Below are 20,358 nucleotides of genomic sequence, written 5' to 3'. Positions count from 1 at the left end.
TAATCACTTATTCTAAATTCCCTAATGCTTTCATCTAGCTTGGATGTAGCATTAATATTTAAAATGCGTGTATCAGTTCAATAGGCACGTACATTACATATCAAAACACTGCAGCTTATTAAAATCAGCCTGCTGTCATCACAGCTAAAAGCCTGGGGGATGACGTGGAGCCAGCAGGTGCACTGCATGTATTCACAGGATGGAAAATGGGCCTGGTGGTACTTCAGGAGAGAAAACCTCTTCATTTTATGAATGGAATATTTCTAGGCTCCTGAAGACATTGTGTGCCCATTGATACAGTCTAACGTCAGGCTAAAGCTAACACCTCTAATGCCATACTCCAGGAATAGAAAAATGTTCATTTAAGTAATTGGACCTGGTGTGGCTGCTCAGTGTGTTTGTATTAAGTTTCTAGTATGGCAGAGCAGCTACGTAAGAAATCTCAATGAACACGTTTGCCCACCCTGTGAAGACCCAAACAGTAAACAAAGTTACTCCCAGTTGTGCAAAAAGCAAACGTCGTCTTACAGTTTGGTGCTTCTGGCTAAATATTTGCCTGCTGGTTTGCAGCTTGTGCACTTCCTCAGCACTGGGATGAGAGGAGGAGTCCTCCATCAAGGAGTCTCTAAGCACCACATCCAGCCTTTGTGTCTACATGTCTCCATCCCTTTCCTTGCAGCCAGCTGCTTCTGATTCCCTGGCTGGTCAAATGCAAATGCTGATTTCCCTTCTCTCCAGGTGGAATCGAGAGAACCATGAGCAAAGGGCTGAAGTTTCCCTTTGTGCCCAGTTAGTGCTGGCCTTGTGACCTACGTGCTCTTCTATCTTATATGAATTTAAAGCATATGTTACCATCTTTCTCACAGGGGTTGCTGCTCATTCTGCCTTAGCAAATCTTAGTGCCTCGCTCCTGTTGCTGCCTTACATCTTCTAATGAGATTTTGTTCTTCATCTCTTTTGCTGCTGTCAGAGAGAAACAGATTTCTGCAGTGTTCTCAGAACACTTTTTAGAGACCTCGTAAAATGTAGTAACTACTCTAATACTAAACTACTAAATGTAGTAATGCACTGCTCTGAATCAGAAAGTAATGGCTGGGCCTGTTCTTCTCCACAACTCATTCCTGAGCAGTATGCCGAGATGTTATCTCCGCACTGGAATGCAGACTGAAGAGATGAGCCATGGCATGGGCATAGATGGCAGCTGACAGCCTTGCTTCCCCAGCAGAGAAGTGAGAATGTGCCACAGCCAGCATGAAAGCTTCATGTCTGGTTACTTTTTGCCAAATGTTACTTTTTTTTTCCACATTGTTATCTTTGCTGGATAGAGACTGTAATAGAAAAAGTAACCTGAAATCTTGTGTTTGTATTGTAGCAGAGACACTTAGAAGTGTCTAAGTTAGAAGTTACACACACAGGAAGCTACACATTTCCTCTTAGTTGCAATTACATTTTTTCCATGAATGTTGGATGTTTTTATGCATAAACTCCCTTCTGCATACACATTTCCTATACATAAAAATTATTTTAGAGTAGCCCTTACTATAAGGAGCATGGATTTGTTTGTGTGTGTGCATGTGTCTACAACTCCTACTTTTGACCTTGAAAGTTGAGATAACTGTTGCAGCACTCCTCTTACTGATGAGTCTTTCCTGCCTCCTTTGGCAATGAAACATTTCCTAGGCCAAGGTGGGGGGAAATATGTTAGTTGCTCGCCATTCTTTTGATAAAACCAGCACATTTCAGGAAAAAAATGTTGGAAGAGAATACAGTATCCTTGGAAAAAGGAAAGCTAATGTAACTTACTGGATCTTACATGGATCTTGTAAGTAAAAGAGGGATGGAAAAGACTTTAAATAAAAAATAAAATAAAATAAAATAAAAACATTTTAAGGATTCAAGAGATGAGCTACTCTGATCTCCAAGTAAGAAACTGGTTCCAGCCCTAGCGTTTGGATTCTGGTTATGAATTAATGTCACAGTATTGCTGTCTAGGTCAGTGGTTCCTAGGCAGTGACCTGTCTTGTCAAGGGGCATTGTGTTCTCCATTTCCTTTTTTTTGTTAGACAATGCCAAAGAGAACAGTATGAGCAGGCTGGCTTGGGCTTCTCCTTAGAAAGTTCCTGACCTGATGCTGAGAGCTTGCCTCCATGTCGCTCAGCCAGGCTGTGTTCTGGAAGGCAGATTTCTTTTGCTATTGCTTAACCCTCACCAGAGGGTCGCTGGTTTGACATTTTGGTGTCAGAGTCTTTAGCTTGTGACTTGGCATGCAATTGTACCAGCTGCCAGAATGACCTATGTAGGGCTGGGAGCTTGGTATTAAATATAAATGAAGAAGGGAAAAATAAACTTGGTATTAAAACTGCAAGTTTACGTGACTTTATCAGCCTGGTACTTGGCGTAAACAACATGCTTGAGATCCAGAATTTGTGTGCAGGAGTCACCCCATTCAAGTTTCAAAGACGGCATTTCTGAAAGTATTGTTTCAGAACAATATGCTTAAACACACACAAGCACACACCAAATAACCAAACTTGCCACTTTGGGCACGTTTTTTTGCTGTCATTGCAATGGCATAGCAAAATCCTCCAGCCTGCTGGAGCCTGACCAGGGTTCAGCACAGGATAGTAGCAAAGATGTCTGATGGGGAATCCTGTCAATTTTCCATGGGAGAAGCCTGGAAGAAGCAGAAGAGGGTAAGATAGTGTTTCTTACTGCCCAAATGTTTTCCAAGTGCTAAAAGTTAGTTCTGTGTAGACAAATTTTCCTTCTATTTGCTTTGCAATGCTTACAGTGTTTCTGAAGAGTTCAATTTTTATGTTTGTACTAAAAACATGGGTAAGAACCCATGGGGTAAAGGCAATTTGTGATCCAAAATACTCTTTCTAACAATTCTAGTTCAACTTAAGTTTGTGCAAAGGTGAATTATGCTTCAAGCAATTTGTGTGCTTATGGTTTTGTAATTTCCAGAGGAATGAAAGCTGTCTGAATGTAGATTTCATCATCCTTTTCAGCTACTTTTGGGTCAGACTGTCAAATATAAACGGCAGCATGCACGTAGATGGTATCGTAGTAATTCTGTAATTTGATATCAAATCTTGTAGCAAAATAACCCAAACAGTCTCTGAACTCCTTAGATCTAAAATTCATTGTTCTATGTCAATGTAGGCCTTTCTGGATGTGTAGGGAGCAACACAGCTGAAGTTGGGAGCAGTAACCCTGCTGCTGGTACCAGAGATCAGCTCCTGGACTAAGAGGAGCCTGTTACATAGCCCAAGGAGCACAGGTCTTTGGTACTCTGAGAAGAAAACTGATCAAAGGCTGGAGGTGGAGCAGCACTAAGGATTTGTAAGTGGTCACTTGAGCTTTGCATCTGTTGCTGAGGTCCAATTTACTGAGATTAGTAGGGTAGGTCAAGTAAAATATGTCCTCTTACGCTGAGCAGAGCCAGTGGGAAGTCCTTGGTAGTATCTTCTTTCAGCATACTTTTTTTAAGCTTGTCTGAATTATACAGTCATATGTCTGGAATATACTATAAATCAGCTCTGCAGGCACTTACAGTCAATGTAAGTGTGTGCTATTCTGATGACAAGTCTAAAAAAGTGTTGGTATTCTAGTATAACCAGATGTACTGAAATAGTAGAGCAAAGTGTGGTGTGATACAAACTAAGAATGGATTGTAACATTCTCCTGCAGCTACCTTGCTCTGTGCTTCACCAGGAGAATAAGGCTGAGAAAATAGTTTTATTTTATGTAAACTTTACTGCTCAGACACAAGTTTTTTTTTTTTTTTTTTTTTTTTTTTCTTGTTCTGCTAAATGTTTCTGTGTGTTTGACCACAATAGTTTTGCAAGGGGTTAGGGAGAGGGGAAATCAACTGCAAAAAGGAAGCTGAAATGGTGTGTTAATGAAGGGAGGTCTCCTGATGAGAATGTAGGAACTTGTCATACTTTCTTCAGAAGTGACCAGGAGAGGATGTTTAGGAATAAAGAGCAATAATGGCTGTAGAGCAGCCTGTGTTTTGGTGTAGCAGCCTGGCTGTTGTCAAAACTGTGGGCTCTGACAGGCTGTGTCGGCTCCGTTCTGTTCAGCAGCCGCTGAAGGACTCGTTCTCAAGATGTCTCAAGTGCTTACCTGAACAGTTGGGCTATGGCTATTATAACTTAACCTAGATATTGTATAGAAAAAAAATATTTCCTATAGTTTGCTCTTCTGGCTGCTGCCAGGTAATTTCCTTGAGTATCCTAAGCTTTTGGTTTATAAGAAATAGGAAATAGTTTTGTTTCAGTTTGCTTTACGGGTACGGTTCCCGATGAGCACTCATGCTACACCTTCAGTCGTTGCGTTTCGGTATGGGCACGTAGAAGGGGAACAGTAGATGCGTGATGTGCTCAGTGACTTTGTCTATAAACAGGTGGAGTCAATCAGCCAAAAATACTATGCGGTTTGTCTTCGATTTCAGGTACATTGCAATAATAAACAAAGATATGAGATCCTCCTCCCACTCCCCACCCCCGGCCTGGACCCAGAAGGGTGAAATGGTCTCCCAGCTTGAAACACTCGTAGGTGGAGGCAAATATTCTTTATTAGACCAGCTCGTGTACTTCATTATGTACGTCTTAGATGTCAAGCAAGTGGAAAGGTTGGTGAGCCTGAAAGGCCATCTGCTTTTCAACCTGTAATGCTTGGTCTGAAAAAATAAATTTCTGCTACGAAAGTACGGGAAGTGTGGTTATGAGTCTAAGGCATTTGTGAAAAGATCCTCTGTGAAGTTTATTCTTGGCGAAGTTTGTCCCGCGATGACATTGATGCGTTTTTGCTTTCTCTGGTCTAATTATTGGTGGGTACTGCCTGGCAGATGGTTGTATCTTCGAGCTGTATCAGAGCGATGCTGTTTGGTTGACAGTTATTGTTCTCCCAGGAATGTGGGACAGGAAAGGAGCTCCCTATTCATCAAGTTTATTTCCATGCTCTTGTAAGCCTCAGCGTACAGCCATAGCCATATGGAGCTCTGCCTCAAAACCAGCTGGGCCTTTTCCCCCACGACTTTAATTAGAAGCCTGTTCCAGAGCTAAATTGTGCTCAGCATGGGGAACCTACTTGCGGTATTCAGCCTCAATTTGTTCAAGATCAGTTGGCGATAACCAGGTCGTGTGCCAAGATTGTCCTTTTCATTTAATATTTGTTCTTCTTCTTTTGGACTTACCATGCTGTGTTTATGCCCAGGCCTTGCCTTCCTGCTCGTCTTTTCCCAGCTAGGCTGAGGCCAAGTCCCCGTGGAGATGTGGAAACGTGGCGCGAGGTGAAGGTATGGGTATGGGTGCTCGCTTGCCTGCTCTCACACAGCAGGTTTTTCCAGTTGCTTCAGCAGGGTGTGCCTTACTCTTTGTACTGCTGCTGATAAAAGGAGCAAATAGTAGCTTCCTTGTTGCTGCGGTGTACAGGAAGACAGAAAAATCTGTATTTTAAACTCTGAGACTATTGCCTAATCAGCAGGGACTCAGTGAATGTCCTCTCTGTGCAGACGATCCTATGAAGGTGTTGAAGGCACCCCTCCAGTGCACAGGTTCCACCTTTTCCCCCCCGCAGGCTGTTAAATGTTCAGATCACTATTCTGTGGCTGATCTGCGTGGGCAAATTCCTTCTGCATTTTTAATGGGTTACTGCAAAAATCTGTGATCAAAGATAAGCCAGACCTAGCACATAGGAACAAAAAAATGGACTTACGCTGAAATATTTCTCTAATATTTATAGATGCTTGCTACTCTTAAGGCTTTTGATAAATTGAAGTGCACTTCAGAGGTTTGTATTCTTAAGATATTAATGAAGGATGTAAAAGGCAGATGCGTTTTGTAGAATTTACAAAAAATTAAAGAGTTTGAAAAAGCTTCAGTAGGAAAACCTGACCTACTTTCCTTCCACTTAGAATCCTAAGCGCTGATGTGTTGGAAAAAGTAAAACAAACACTTAGCAGTGTTTATAATGCACTGGAAGGTTTTATATCCCAGGTTTAAAAAAGAACTTAAGCCTTCTAATGTTCAACACTGCGGCTCGTAAAGATTAGGCTCCTGGCTACAGAAGTACGGAGGCAGGCACGTTAGGGCCATACACTGATGGGATTGATTGCTTGGCTAGAATTTGACAGCCATACTGGGGAGTGCTGGGGCAGTGAAGCTGGTGGTAGGAAACTAGGCTGTACCTTAGGCATTCATGTAAGCCCTGTATTAATTAGAAACTAAATTCCTTACCACTTCTGCAGTTTTCTGTTAGGAAGATGCTTTTGCTACCTGTATGTGCAGGCTATAATGGAAGATCCAACTCTGAAGCTACTTCCCAAGCTGAAGAAACATCGTTCTTGTTATTTCCTAAGTGATGTAACACTTGGGTGAAAAGTTCCTTCTGTCTTCAGACAAAAAAGGCAGGATTACCGAAAATGGGAGATCTTAGAAGGTGATAACCTCGCTGGGAAACTTATTAGCTCTTAAACTTCCAAAGCATCGACTTCCAAAACCAAACTTACTGGGTGTGTTTTCATATATGTGTATCTCCACGGTGCCTGCTCCCTATGTAAAATGGGAGTTTCATTTGGGCAAAGTTGTCAAGAGAATGAAATTCAGCCAACTTAATGGGTTATTTACCTTGAAAAAAAAAAGTTAAAAATTTTACTCAATGAAACCATGAAAATATTATCTATTGCTTCTTAGCTGAAGCCTGATAGATCTGGAGTTCTCAGTGTGAGACAATAGTTGTCTCAGTGAATGAATAATTTCTTCAGCTCTACAATTCCTGCATGCTATGAAACGTGCTGTGATATCAGAGAAAGGTGCCTTGGCTTTCTGTGACAGTGTGCACAAAGGGTGAATGGATGGTCCTTCCTTACTGGAAAAAGGTGGTGTGTCATGCCCTGAATGGTTTGTATGGATCAGGTGAAAACATGAGGACGGAAACTCATCGGCAGAATGCATGGGTTTGATAAGTGCCAAAAATTCTGCAGCTCCAAAAGAAAGTGGCTTATATTCAGTTAACCCAATTCCCAGGCTCTGTGTATTTAGTGTGCTGCAACAGGATGCATTACTCATTTCGTCTTTGAAAGATAATCTATAAAGTAAGGAAAGAAGCACTCATGAAAATTATTGTGAACACTGGTATGATTGCACCCTTTTGGGGTTGGCTGTGAGGTGGAAGGAAAATGTGTGCGTGTGGAGAGCCCTTGTGGGTTCGTTTTTTGTGCCCTGTGTTGTCTGGAGTATGGAGCAAGTGCAGTCCACACATCTGACCCGTAAGACATCTTACCTTAACGTGGTGTAGTTTTCAGAGTTGGCACAGCACATTGCAAGGAGCACATGTGCAGTGTCTTAGATACCTCAACGCATCAGCTTCTGCCAAATTTCACTCGTGTTTCCAAATGTAATATTATGCTTGTGTCCTATCCTCTCTTTGGCACGGGATTCAAACAGCACCTGTTAATGTTAAGAATAAATGAAGTTACTGTAATGTTGAGGATAAAGAGGTTTTGGTGAAAGAAAATTGGATATGAGATTTAGATTTGCTGCATAATTAAATATTTCAAATGGAGGTGTTCTACTTTGGTTTTACTTACAAGTCAGAAAGTGATATTTTAATGTCAGGACATGCCTTTTTACTGAAGTCTTCCAGGAGCTGATATTCAATCCAAACATAAGTAACAACCTGAGACACACTGGAACATCACTCTTCCACGGGGAGATGAGTACGTTTTCTGGAAGCTTGTAATTCCTCTGTGCATCGGCTGATTCTCCTTTTGCATTTTAATCAGCATTTACAGATTTATGTGGCTTATTGATATTCCTTTTCAGTTTGACAGCTGAAGAATAACAACTGTAAGTATGAACCTTAGGTTAAAGCTTGCATTCTGTAGCCAACAATAATTTGTTCTGGCACTATACAGTAGAACAGTAAAACAAAGCTTTTTTTGCTGCTTTAACCAGTGAGCATTGGGGAATTTATTAAATCCGGTACTGCTTTGGAAACTACAGTGCTGAAACTGCTTCAAACCAGTGAACGTCTGTGCTGTGATTGCTGCTACCGTGAGCAGTGGAGGGTGATGTTATAGATGCGTGACTGTTTTTCTGTCTAACGCCCTACCTGTCTTTTCAGAATACGGTTTTAAACTAATGTCTTCTCTTTAAGATTGAAGAAAATCTTAGAGAAAAAAAAAAAAGTTCTGAAGGGTCATAGATAAAGAAGCACAATGATTTAAGCACTCTTCTGTCTCTACTGGGAAGAAAGGAGCATGAAGGTGATGATGATACCCCTATTAGGATGTAGGCAAGGAAATGACTGGGAAGAGGAACCCAGTGCACTGCTGCTCAAAATCAACAGTGTGTAGCTCCTTGGATGGAAAAGGAGCAGTAGCTGCTTGTTAAGGACCAAAAAGAGTTCTTAAGGATTTAAAGGGATCATAAAGAAGTTGGGCAGTGCCCACCTTGCACCGAGAAATGTCATTAACAAGACAGATTTTCACCTAAGTAAATTGCAGAGGAACTTGTAAGGGCAGAACTGATGTAATGATGGAAAGCTGATTGCATTTCCAATACCTTCATCCCTTAATAATCATACAAACAGTTGAAATTCTCAGTAAGGAATTAAGAGAACTAGCAACTTTAGCTGAAGAACACAGTTTTTAGAAGTTCTGGTAAATGCATGTTACTGACATTGGAATAAGTGGGGTAAAGGGAACCTCTCCCACAATTTCTCATTGTAATAGAAATACCTTTCTCCTCTCCATCGAAAACTGGGCTTACTTCAGTTTGATTTGCTTGTGCCTGGTTGTGTCCTGTTCAAATGTCAGTCCTCACTTAGAAGCTCCAGAGGCATCCTCCCCAATAAATCATTAATTGGAAGTAACACAGCCCAATTTTTTTAATTTTTTTTTTAAATTGAAATGGCTCATGATAGACAGATACTGTTTTAATATTATTCTAATGGACGTGTTTCCTCTTCGTAGTTTTTCAGTTGTTCACTCGCTAGAGACATGTGAAATAAATGTACTGCATTAGTTGATCTGTTGGGATACAGAAAAAAAGAAGATAATGGATTCTAGTTTGATCTGCAGGAAGGAAGTAAAAAAAAAAAAAAGTCTTATATTAGCCACATTTTTAGCTTTTCATTGAACGCAACAAAAGGACAATATTATTGCTTTATTTAATTTCATGCACAAAAATCTGGTAAATTTAGAAAGACTGATTGATTTCTGCCTCATTTTCCTAGATCATCACTAACACTCAAACCATTTTACATACCTTCTGGACACAGATGGTGAGCTTTGTTCGGTTGGTTTTGCTGCATTGCCATCTTGCTTCAAATTCATTCTCCTGACATGTACTCAGTAGCTAAAACTGAGTATACCCCTTACAAAAACGTAAAGCAAATTTTTCATTGTCTGCAATGTCTGAACATGTATCATCAGCTTTTCTAAAAAAAAAAAAAAAAAAGTGTTACTGTCAAATTACATTGGAAAATGTTTTACTAGTATTATCTATTACTCTTAGTGGCGAAATAAACTATTGGAAACTCTTAACTTATGATTGTTAAAAAAGCACATTACTTGCTTTCTTGAATAACACAATTCATGCCACAATTTTATCACCATTTCTAAAATTCCTCTTACGTCCTTTCTTAATTTGCTGTGAATGATGCCATTATTCTGCCGCTCACTTGAGCTCATAAACAGGAAGATGTTTTCCAAATTCAGCATCATGTCAAGGCTGTATTTAAATCCTACTCATTTCAAATCACATAATAATAGCTATGAGATGTGTTCATTCTTATGCATTTGAACATTGAAAACACTTTGGAGCGCATTATCTCTTTTGTCTGCTATTGCAGCATTTGTCTCTTCTCGTAATATGCAGCATCGAGTCCTGCTTATCTCTGCAACATAATTCTGCTGCAGAGATTTCAACAGGCTGTTGCTTTGATTTTGTCGTTCTTCTCACTCTTCTGCAGGATTCCTCTTCCTTGTCGAAGTAAGCTAGCTTGACTCCAACTTCTGCTCTGCAGTGCAGTGCTGACGGATGGTCTCTGCATCTTTTCAAAGCACCTGTTCCGTACAGCAGTCCCTAGAGCATCTCGTATAGCTGGGTGGTTGCTTTCTGAGTACACGTGTATCTTGGATTGCAAGTAACGTTGCACTGTAATTTTTAGGGTGTGTACTTTAATTATGTAGTTCTAATTAACTCCTCTAGCCTTTCAGAGGTGGGCAGAACGTAGCTGGGAATTTGAGCTTAATCACAAGTAAAATTCTGAAGGAGATGTTTTAAAGCTGCTGACCAAATGTACAATATCTCTGCGATATGTCCAGCCTAAATCTTTCATAGTCGAGGGATCTGCAGTCACAGGCTGCGAAATTCATTACACATGCTAAGTGGTTAAGAATCTGAATGTTTTCATACGTGGGACATAATTGCCTTAATACAACTCCAAGTCTAAATTAAATTATTGTTTTCAAATAGTCAAATAAGTTGATCAGGTATGGAAAAAACAAGTTAAGATATACTCATAATTTCTAGTAAATCATGTAAGTTCCAAGAAATGAAGCATGAACCTAAACCAGGAATTTTCCAGTTTGTTTTCTCACTGTAATTTAAGTAATTAGCTGTTTTTTGATCCTTTTTAGTGCACCTAAACTTCTATTAATTCATATAGGAGTTGGTCACAAGTTTAACACGAGTAAATGTGTAGGACAGATGGAAAAAAGATAGGGATGTTTGCCATGCTGAGACATTTCAGTTCAAAACAAAAGTACAAGTGCTTGGGCAGACTTCTTTTGCATCGTGATGTCTGTGTATAAATGGAATTCGGAGAAAAGAAGGCAAACTTAATTTGCTAAGATCCAGTGAATAGATGTATTCAGCTTCCTATTAAGTAATTGCATAAGGAATTTTTCACTTTAATGAGCACTCTGAATCCTTTCTCTCTTGTTTTTCTCTTTTCGCATTAGATATTTACCGTCTTAAATGTTTCTTATCACCTTCATTGATACTGCGTTTATTTCTCAATCAATTAAGAAGTGATTGTAGCAGTAACTTGTAATGACTAGCTTAAGGCAGTGTTGAATTTCAAGGACTTTATTATGTGCTGGAGAGCTGTGGTTTAATGCGTGAACTTGTTAACATCTTTTTTTCTAAAAGGGGAGAATGTTCTCAGGCAGAAGCATCTTGCAGAAAGGATCAAAAGGCAGATCTGTGCTTGTGAGTTGGTTAAAAAGATGTTATGTTGGTCAGAACGTAATATTTAAAGATAATGATTTTCTTATTATAACAGGAATAAAAAGTACTCTGGAAAGACAGCTTGTTGTAACAAATTATCTTGGTCGTTGTATTCTAGAGTCTTCACGAGCTGTGTATGCCAATTTTGTGTTTTGTTTGCCGTGTTCACCAGACATGCCAGGGAAAACGACTTCTACATCTATGTTTAAACATAATGTCGAGCTATTATTTTATATGTTTATTTCACAGCTGACGACTGTGACAGCCTGCATGCCGATATTTGCATTAGAGTTCTTCCGATCATGGTGATTTTCATATGCAGTTAGGAGTTACTGCACATGGCACCATTATGCCTCCTCTCATCCTGCTGGAAACGGGTTTGGTTCACTTTTATCTGGGATAAACATAGAAGAATTTTCTGCACGCTCATACGTATTTGGCTTTACAAACGCTGTTTTCATTTAACTTATTTACTACTGTCAAAAGATATTTTTGAATTGCACCATAAATAAAAGCCCCCCTTTTGCTATTCTGGTGACAAGAAATAGTTGTGGGTTTTGGTTTTTGTTCTAAAAGGAATTGGGGACAAGGAAGACAAATTGAAGCAGGGTGGTGAGGTTGTGGGCTCCTTCTTTTTTCCCAATGAGGAAAGACAAATATGGTATCAGAAGCGGAGCGGGTGTCCCTGTTCTATCACCCAGTGCACGTCGTGTGAAGTGATGGGTGTTGAATTTTCTGACCTAGTTACTGCGTAGGGGCAGGGACTGGCCCCTGACTCCTACTCACATGTGAAAATGTTGGGAGGTTCCTGAGCTTTTGTATAGATGGATAGGAAGGGAAAAAATCATAGCCTGCTTCTAAACTCCTGGACAAAACAATATTACCATCAAAATTTTGTCAGTACCTGAACATTTGCATCTGCTCTGGGACTGACATAGTATCCTGGGGTATTTAGCCAGTGTAAGTGAAAAGGGGTAGCAGGCTACATCAGAGATATGAAGTGGCTTCTCCATTAAAAAACAAAAACAAAGGACCAACTAATTTTGGTTCGGAAAAGGCATTTGAAGGATTGCATGAAGGATAATTATAAATCGTGGAAGGAAGTTAGTAGTAGGTTATTTATTCACTATATCTGACAACTTGTGGTGCCAAACAAAATGCCAGGAGTGCTTTACATGTGCCATGAGTTATAGAACTAATTTTCACAAGGTGCTGTGAACAATCAAGGCTATGAGTGGCCTTACTGAGGAGCTCTACAAATCTGGAGGTGGTATTTGTGGTAGCCCAGAGTCAGGCTCAGGTGCTGTACTGCTGGTTGCTGGGGCAAGAAGTAGTTTCAACCTGCATTGTCTTCAGCATGTGTTTGATGTCGTGGCCACGTAGTGCAGAATGCAATCATCGGGAGTGCCCTTTAGTTGAGGTATTGAAGGGTTGGTGTTTTTCTTAATTACTGTTTTTATCTCCTTGTAAGAGGTTGGCTGAAGAGCAAACAGGCAGTGTCAGGCCTTTGCTAGCAGTGGAAGGGTGTGGGTTGGTGGGCTAAACTTTTAGACTACCAACATCTTTATTATGTACTGAGAACACAGAGCTGACTTTGTGTGCATGTTATTCCCAGGTGGATCAGAAAACAACTGAACAGAACCAGCGTAGTGATGGCATTGGAAATAACACTCTGGTTTGATAGAAGCCTGAAACAAGTTCTGAATATCTGTAATTTTGTGCTAAACTAGTAGTCAGATACTTCTGACTTCTAGCCAGGTATTTTACTTCTCTTAACCTCTGTTTCCAGAAAATCATCACATCAGATTCTTGTAAGGACAACCAAAAGCAAGCACTTTCACACCTGACACGGAGCAGATGTGGTTTTTATCTCCAAGTTCCAGTTTTTCCCAGGGACAGAAGAGGTGGCCCAGCAGCACACAAGCTGGTTAAGAGGTTTTGATCAGCCTTCCTGCCGTACACACCCAGCGCTGAGAATTTGGACTGGCAGGTTCAGAGGAAGGACTAGTAATTGTTGTTTCATTAGCTGCATTTCAGACTAGGTGGTGGCTAACGAGTGCTGCCTGAACAGGCAGTGTAGGTATTTTACACTCACTAGCACAGTATTTTAAATACTGCTTGTTAGGAGAAATTTTCACTTCTACAGTATGATTATATCACAGCTAATTAGAGACAAATGAGCTTGTCCCTAGTGATGGCCGAGTCTCTACACAACAAAATACAGCACAAAAAGCTGCGGAGATGAAAATGGTTAGAAAGTGCGGGGACGTTTGTTGTGCTGAGTAAGATGCACCCTCTCCACATCTGAGCAACAGGGTGTTTTGCTGTGCTTCTCCCAACTGTTAAAGCTTGTTAGGTAGTTCCTTGAGTTACAGGAAATATGGAATATTGGGACAGCTGCTGTTAGGGATACTAAACTAAATTTCAGTCTCCAAAGTACTGGGACGTTCCTGTGTCTTGAAGACGGTGGTTTTAATGCTCAGTGTAAGGAAGGAAGGAGAGTAGAGACACCTTGTAAGTAATTAATATTGGGATCTATTTTAAAGGGTGGTTGTTCAAATGTATTTTTGTTTTTGAGGGTACTTGAGTTTGTCCTAAAATAAAAACGTGTTGACAGAAAATCCAGTTTTTATTCAGTAGCCTTTCCTCCCCATGTTGTTGAATCCAGCTGCAAAAATAAAATTAAAAAAAATCCTAAGCGTCCTGCTTCTGCAGGAGGGGTGGCTTCACGGGAAGATGCTTGATTCATAACAAATGAGCCATGAATACAAGATTCAGTTCTGCTTGCATACTACTCTGTCCTCAAAATGAAATAAAAAGAAAAGGGGAGGATGTGAATGTGGTTGAAGGAAGCAGCAAAAAGGCTTAGGGCGATTCTGTTCATGCCAGATATTTTCTGATAACTAGGACACGGTGGCAAGAGATTTGTCCTTTTAACAGTGATTTTAGAGAATGATTTTCAACAGGGAGCTTAGGAAAGCTACAATACACGATACAACTATATTAGGAAACGTTTGTCAGTGGATTTGTAGAGTTCTTTATCCAATGCTTATGAAGGTAGTCTGAGCCCGTCTTTGGGTTGTAAACTGGTGTCTCTACTTACGAAACTAGAAGTGATGCTTTTTTGTCATTTATGTTTGAAAACATTTTCAGAAGGTGAATAATTTCTGTCTTCTCAGAGAGGCTGATGATTTTTTTTACTACATTAGTAACTGACTGGGAACCAAAATGTTTTCTTATGCATCTTTAAAGCTAGGAGTCAACAAGTATTTTTTCTCCCTTGGAGAATTCAGGTTTCTGCTGTCTGGTATTTAGATATGGAAATTTTGTTGCATGAACTTTTTTATATTTACTTGATTTTTTTTTTCAGTTTGTGTAACAATTTCACTCATATAGCAATTGAAATGAAAAATGCAGCAAGTTCAAGAGACAAAATTCTAGGTTGGATGGTATAAACTCAGACCAGGTCATAATTTGACCTGGTCCTCAGGGGGTGTGTTATAGGGTATTCCAGAAGCACTTGATAATTTGGGTGCTTTAGTTTCTGTTGTGAATTCCCAGCCTGTGATAACTAAGGGATGCTGTGGGATTCTCCATGGGAGGTTCGACTTCTTGGTGTGTGTCAGAAGGTCAAATTAAGCTGCTTGTGAAATACTAGCATTGAGCTCTGACATACAGGCAGTTTCTTAACATTTTCCTACACGATGCTTCCTTCGGTGTGTAAATCCAGTGTTGCTCCCTCAGGTCATCATTAACTTGTTTGTGTGTTTGGATTAACTAACTTGGCACCCTCCCAGAGCCTTCCCGCGGATTAGTAAGACAGCAAGTCCCGTCTTGTTTCTCAGTCCTTTCGTAACTTTACATGGGACTTGCTTTTTGCTGGCTGTCCGTGACTTGTTCTCAGCTGGTCTCTTGGAGAAGACGCGCAGTTCTCTTCAAGCAGGGAGAACATAGTGTCCTACAACGTAAGGCACTGCCTGGATGGCAGGTAAACCAGTCTCAATACACCTCTCCCCCTGCCTCTGCTGTTGGGCTGTGTTCTCTGCTCTTTCCCACTGCAGAGCTGAACATCCCACAGACATTTGGAAATATAGGGAAAAATAATGTATTTTCTCTTTTAGTTTGAACAGATTCTCCTTTTCAGTGCAAGGAGAGCCTTGGACACCAGGAGATCACTATGGACTATCGCTATTTAGGAGCAGGCCAGAAATTTTTTTGTCTTTTTATGTTTCCAATTGCACCATATTTCCATTCTGATATATATATACGTATATATGTTTGTATATATAACATATATAGAGTTGGTGCCCCCTCACTGCTGAGCTGCCTGCATGGTGGCCAACGCCTGTTGCTGATCTCTGCAGTGCCCAAGACTCCTGCAAAGGGTCACGAACCACGTAGGTGCAGATGTGTCATACCAAAGCATGCGTTTTTTTTCTTACAAAGACTGTAGGAAACTGTATTGCTTCACGGCCAGAAATAATGTAATTAAAAGTGGTAAGTCGGGTGTGCTAAACGTGGCACTTAGAGCTTAATTCAGTCGCGTTTGTGTGTTTTGAAGGTCCTGAATGGCACAATTTGCTCTTTGAGCTGATGCTTCAATTTCGGGTACTATCAAAGCTGTGGGGCTTACAGCTATTGCAGAAGGCTGCGAGCAGGGGAAGGTTAGGGGTTGTTAGGGCAGTTGGTTACGGGAATGCAACAGAGGTGTTGTCTGATTTTAAGTTAGACTTTAATTAGTGTTTCTAGGTAATTAAACTTTTCAAGAGTTACTGCTAAATTAACATATTTCAGCTTGAGATCCCAGTGTGAGCCTTTGGTAGCAGACGTGCAGAAATCCTCCCTGTGTTCAGCAGGGGTTTATGTTCGTTGTAACTGTGGTTTTTTTTGCAAACACAGGTCTTCATTAAGGTGTGCTTAAATATTAGAGCATCTCAAAAAGGGCAGTACAGATTAATCAGTGCTCGGGGGTTAAGTACAGTGCTGTTTTGCGTGAATATTTTGAAAATGTAAAAAAACAGTAAACCAATAGTACAGTGCAGAGCGCTACACAGCGAGCAGGGTTTGCCCTGTGCAGTGAGTGAGATGGGGGAGTGGGAAGGGAGGAAGAATAATTACTTGTAGCTGCAAAGTATGAGCTTGGATGTGGGGTGACTGCTGTATTAACAGAGAACATAAATTACTTCAATATATGCTTGCTTGATTTTTTATAGGAGGAACAACCTCCTCTTCCAGGCTGGATGTTATGATGAGGTTGTTGGATATTACAGGTGTCCTTAGTAAAGTTTTCTTGTAAACTTGATCACAAATTCACTGATCATACTCATTTTTTCAATGGTTTCAGCACCTCCCTTGGCTTTCAGAGGCAGCAAGGACTTTTCTCACATGAAGACTTCATTTTGCAGATTGGCTGAAACCTGCAGGCAAGGGTGGGTTTATTTGGGGTTGGAAGATAAGACAAAAGAAGATACATAGGAAATATGAATTCATTGTATATATACCTCTGTAGGTATGTCTATGTGTATACATACGCATCAAGAGGAATTAACCATGCCTCGTGGCCTGTAGCCTACCATCAAGTGACATCAAGGTTGGGAAGTGTAGGACAAAAGTGTTGGGTACAGTTTGTGGGATCCAAAACCCTTCACCACCAAATCTCGGTGTGATGCATTTGTAAGCTTACCTTTTAGCTCTAAGGACCGTTCTCTGACTATGTGACTGGAATAGATCCCACACTTGCTGAGCTGTACCTTAACGAAGGAGCTACTCATCATAGACTGCCCTTGCTTTCATTGATTCGGTGAAGACTATCACTGGCCTCTGCAAGTCCTGCTCAGCCATTTTCAAGAAGTGATGGCTGCTTTCTGGTGTTGTGGAGGACGATGGGTGGTGGTAGGGCTGGGCGCTGCTGGCATTTTTACTTCGGGAATGAAGCTGAGCTGCTGCTGGCTGGTTATCAGACTCCTTGGGTCTCAAAAAGCAAAGGGAGGAGGAGAAAGGTTGCTAGCTCTAACTCAACCCATCTCCACCCAGTGCTAGGCAGCATTTTTGGGTGCTTTTCATGGTTATGAAAAACTTCTTGATTGCCTAGTTGGTGTGTTGAAGTCCTTTATTCCAAGTTAAATTTACAACTAGGGGCTTTGCTATTTCCATATCCTTTTCTTTCTCTGTTTCCGAGTTGCCCCTCATGCAGCAGGAGCTTTCAGGTAGTTGTACATTTTCACAACGACAATTACTGTGCAAGCACACAGTGTTCCTAGTAACCTTGGTCTTACTCTCCTCCTTTGACATGCCATAGCTTTTAAGCCTTTTAGCCTTTCGTACGCAATTCCAGTAGTGTTATCACGAGGTGTTTAGTGAAGGGCCATGTGTTAGCTATTCTGTAAAGCCTGTTGTTACTCTCGGACTGTGGGAAGCCTCGATGCTGGGCCACGTCCACTGTGGTTACTCTCATATTATTCATCAGTACAAGAAGCACGATGGGCTTTGGCTTTGTTTTTTGGTTTTTGGTTTTCCAAAAACCACCTATCAATACAGTGGTTCCTTTGCATTGGTAAAACTCCTGATATTTTTTGGTATGTTTGTAGTTTGTGAGGGCCTGAAGGGATTTTGTGTGCAGCTAGAAGAGGAGAACGAGATTAACAACAAGTCTCGCTCATCCTCTTTTGTGTCAACATGTATGATGTATGTTCACAACAGAAGCACGCTCTGATCTTCAAAATGCACTGTTTGATTATTTACATGTGCTTACCTGTATATTTTGTGTGATTAATCTGTTTTTTTTTCTTTTTTTTTCTGTATTTATTAACATTTATCTCTCCAGTTTTGTGTACACTCCGTACTTGAATATTGTGACATGGCACGTTAAAAAAGTTACTGCTTTAGTAAGCTGGGATTATATCTACAGCCTGAGAAATTATGGGTTTCTTTCCTTCCAACCTGGGACCACTAGAAGCAGTGGGAAAACAGAATTGGCTTCCTTCCCCTCTCTGCCTCATTACTTTCCCAGCTGGGGGCTGCCATGCGATGCGACTGCTGGATATTGCAGGTGTCTTAGCAAAGTTTTATCTGACCAGCTCTAAGCAAACCTGTTATGCCATCTGCTTAACAGCAAAGACTACCAGACATGTATTGGGATGGTATTCTGTGTGTTTGGTTGATTTTTTCATTGGGCTGTTGGATGAGAGAATTTAGAGTGTACTGAAAAACTCTTCCAGAGTGCTTGGTGGGCTTTTGGGTTTGGGTTTCCTTGCCCCTGCCATGCTGATGCAGCTCTGTTGCTTTCAGCTGAAGGTGGTATCTTGGTTTGCTTCCAGCTGCTGGGCCAGATAGTGAGGAAATACCTGCTGGTATCCACTTAATAACTTACAGCAAATTAACTCCCAGGCCCAAGTGTTTGTTTAAACTAGTTTATGGTGTTATAAGTAAAAATTAAAATATTTTTGGAAATTAAGTTACGTGTCAAAACCTTTTTGGTGTGTTTTAATCACGCTACCATACCTGAAATGAGCTGTGACAGTGATATTTTGGCAAATACTATACCATGAAAAATAGCGTATATTCTGTAATATTTTCCATGTATCTGAAGCCTACCGATGAGTGAGACAAGTAATTATGGAACTGTATGAAATTTAGACTACATAATTATATTGCTAGGCTGCAAAAGCTGACAGCAAGGTGAAATTTGGCAGCAAATATTACTGCTCATTTTGCCCTGTTTTTCTTCCTCTTCTCCTTCAGCACCCCAGTTAAAGGTCGGAGCAGATGCAAGGGTCGATTCTAAGCATGGCTTTTCTCTCTTTCTGGCCAAATTTCCAGATTTCGTTGAACAGACTGTTGCAGTTAGGCTAGCTTTGTCGTTGATGACTAGATCCCAGCGCATATCAGTTCTGCTTTTAAGCACAAATCATTCATTCAAGAGTATTAAGACAGACCAGATGGCTAATTGGTTGCTGGAATATGATGATGCTAAGTTTTAGATTTCTGATTAAGCTGAGAGTTGTGCGGGAAATGCTAATACAGACTTCAGTAAAGAGAAGAAGAAATTTGCTTTGAGAAGAAATCCATTACGTTGCCACTTTCCTCATGGGAAAAAGAAACATTTCAAAGTCAATTCATTGGCAGTGAGAACGCAGAAGGCTGAGGATCTGAATCAAAACAGCAGAAAAGGACATGAAGTGGGACTCCGGAGTGCTTACCTGGAACTCAGTCCAGTGAAGATTGAAGTATGTGGTTTCCTATATTCGCAACAAATTGCATCTTACATCTTAAAACCTTTCCTCTTGAAACTGGCATAAGTCTTCTAGAGATAAGTTTTCACAATTTTTTTAGATGGGAACAAATTTCTTGGATGTTCTTTACCAGACTTACAGATTAAAAAAAGGACAGGCTCAGTCCTGGACATTTATATTGGGTTTTATTCCATTTCAAGAAATAGTTCTTGCATGTTCCTGTTTCTTTATTAAGAATTTCACATGGATGAGTTTATTTTCACTGAAACAAAACACAGGTTATCTCCTCAAGTAAGGTACGCTCACTTGCAACCGAAGAATTCACTTTGTATGTGTCATTTGAAGAGAAATGACTCAGACATTCACTGTAGGAATATCTTTCAAATACCCAATCCATTAGATTCCATGAATTTTCCCTCAGTCTAGGAAATGTAACTACCAGATAGATCACAGTGATAGCACAGTCTAAGAAATGTATTCTGATGAAACAGGCTGTGAAAAGTTGTGTTTTATCCCCTCTGACTTTTTTGTGGTCTGAGCTCATTTTGGATAAATATTGCCATTATAATAAGCAACCAGACCACAAAATCTTTGAAAAACTTTTCATTTGCTTCATTAGAAAAGCAGGAAATGAAATGATTTATTGATAACTGTTCTGGTTTGAGCCATTTTGGAAAACACTACCTTCTTAAAACAGTCGCAAATATTTAAGCGGCATTTCTTCTGTTCCCAACTTTCTTAAAATTAGCAAAATCCAGTTCCTTATTTCTTATAAGGGTAGACAAGGCTCATGTTCAATTTATTCAACTTTAAAAGACAGATAGGAAAAACACCACTGTTAGAAAAGAAAATTCCATGGGTTTTCATACCTATCATGTGTC

General features: G+C 40.3%; 1 protein-coding gene across 5 annotated transcripts in view; it reads left to right on the top strand.

Moving 5' to 3' along the window:
• Window positions 1-20,358, top strand: part of MPP7 (MAGUK p55 scaffold protein 7) — a 149,320-nt gene that overhangs the window by 7,197 nt on the left and 121,765 nt on the right. The window contains exon 3 of one of the 5 annotated variants that reach the window (XM_072033727.1): window positions 3,166-3,345. The exons of the other annotated variants lie outside the window; for them this stretch is intronic. The gene's annotated coding sequence lies outside the window, so the exon portion shown is untranslated. The remainder of the gene's footprint in view (window positions 1-3,165; window positions 3,346-20,358) is intronic. 5 annotated transcript variants of the gene reach the window in all.

The sequence above is a fragment of the Anas platyrhynchos genome, chromosome 2, assembly GCF_047663525.1.
Source record: "Anas platyrhynchos isolate ZD024472 breed Pekin duck chromosome 2, IASCAAS_PekinDuck_T2T, whole genome shotgun sequence".
NCBI lineage: Eukaryota > Metazoa > Chordata > Aves > Anseriformes > Anatidae > Anas > Anas platyrhynchos.
Note: the sequence above shows the minus strand (reverse complement) of the source record. Positions and strands in the feature narration are given on the sequence as shown.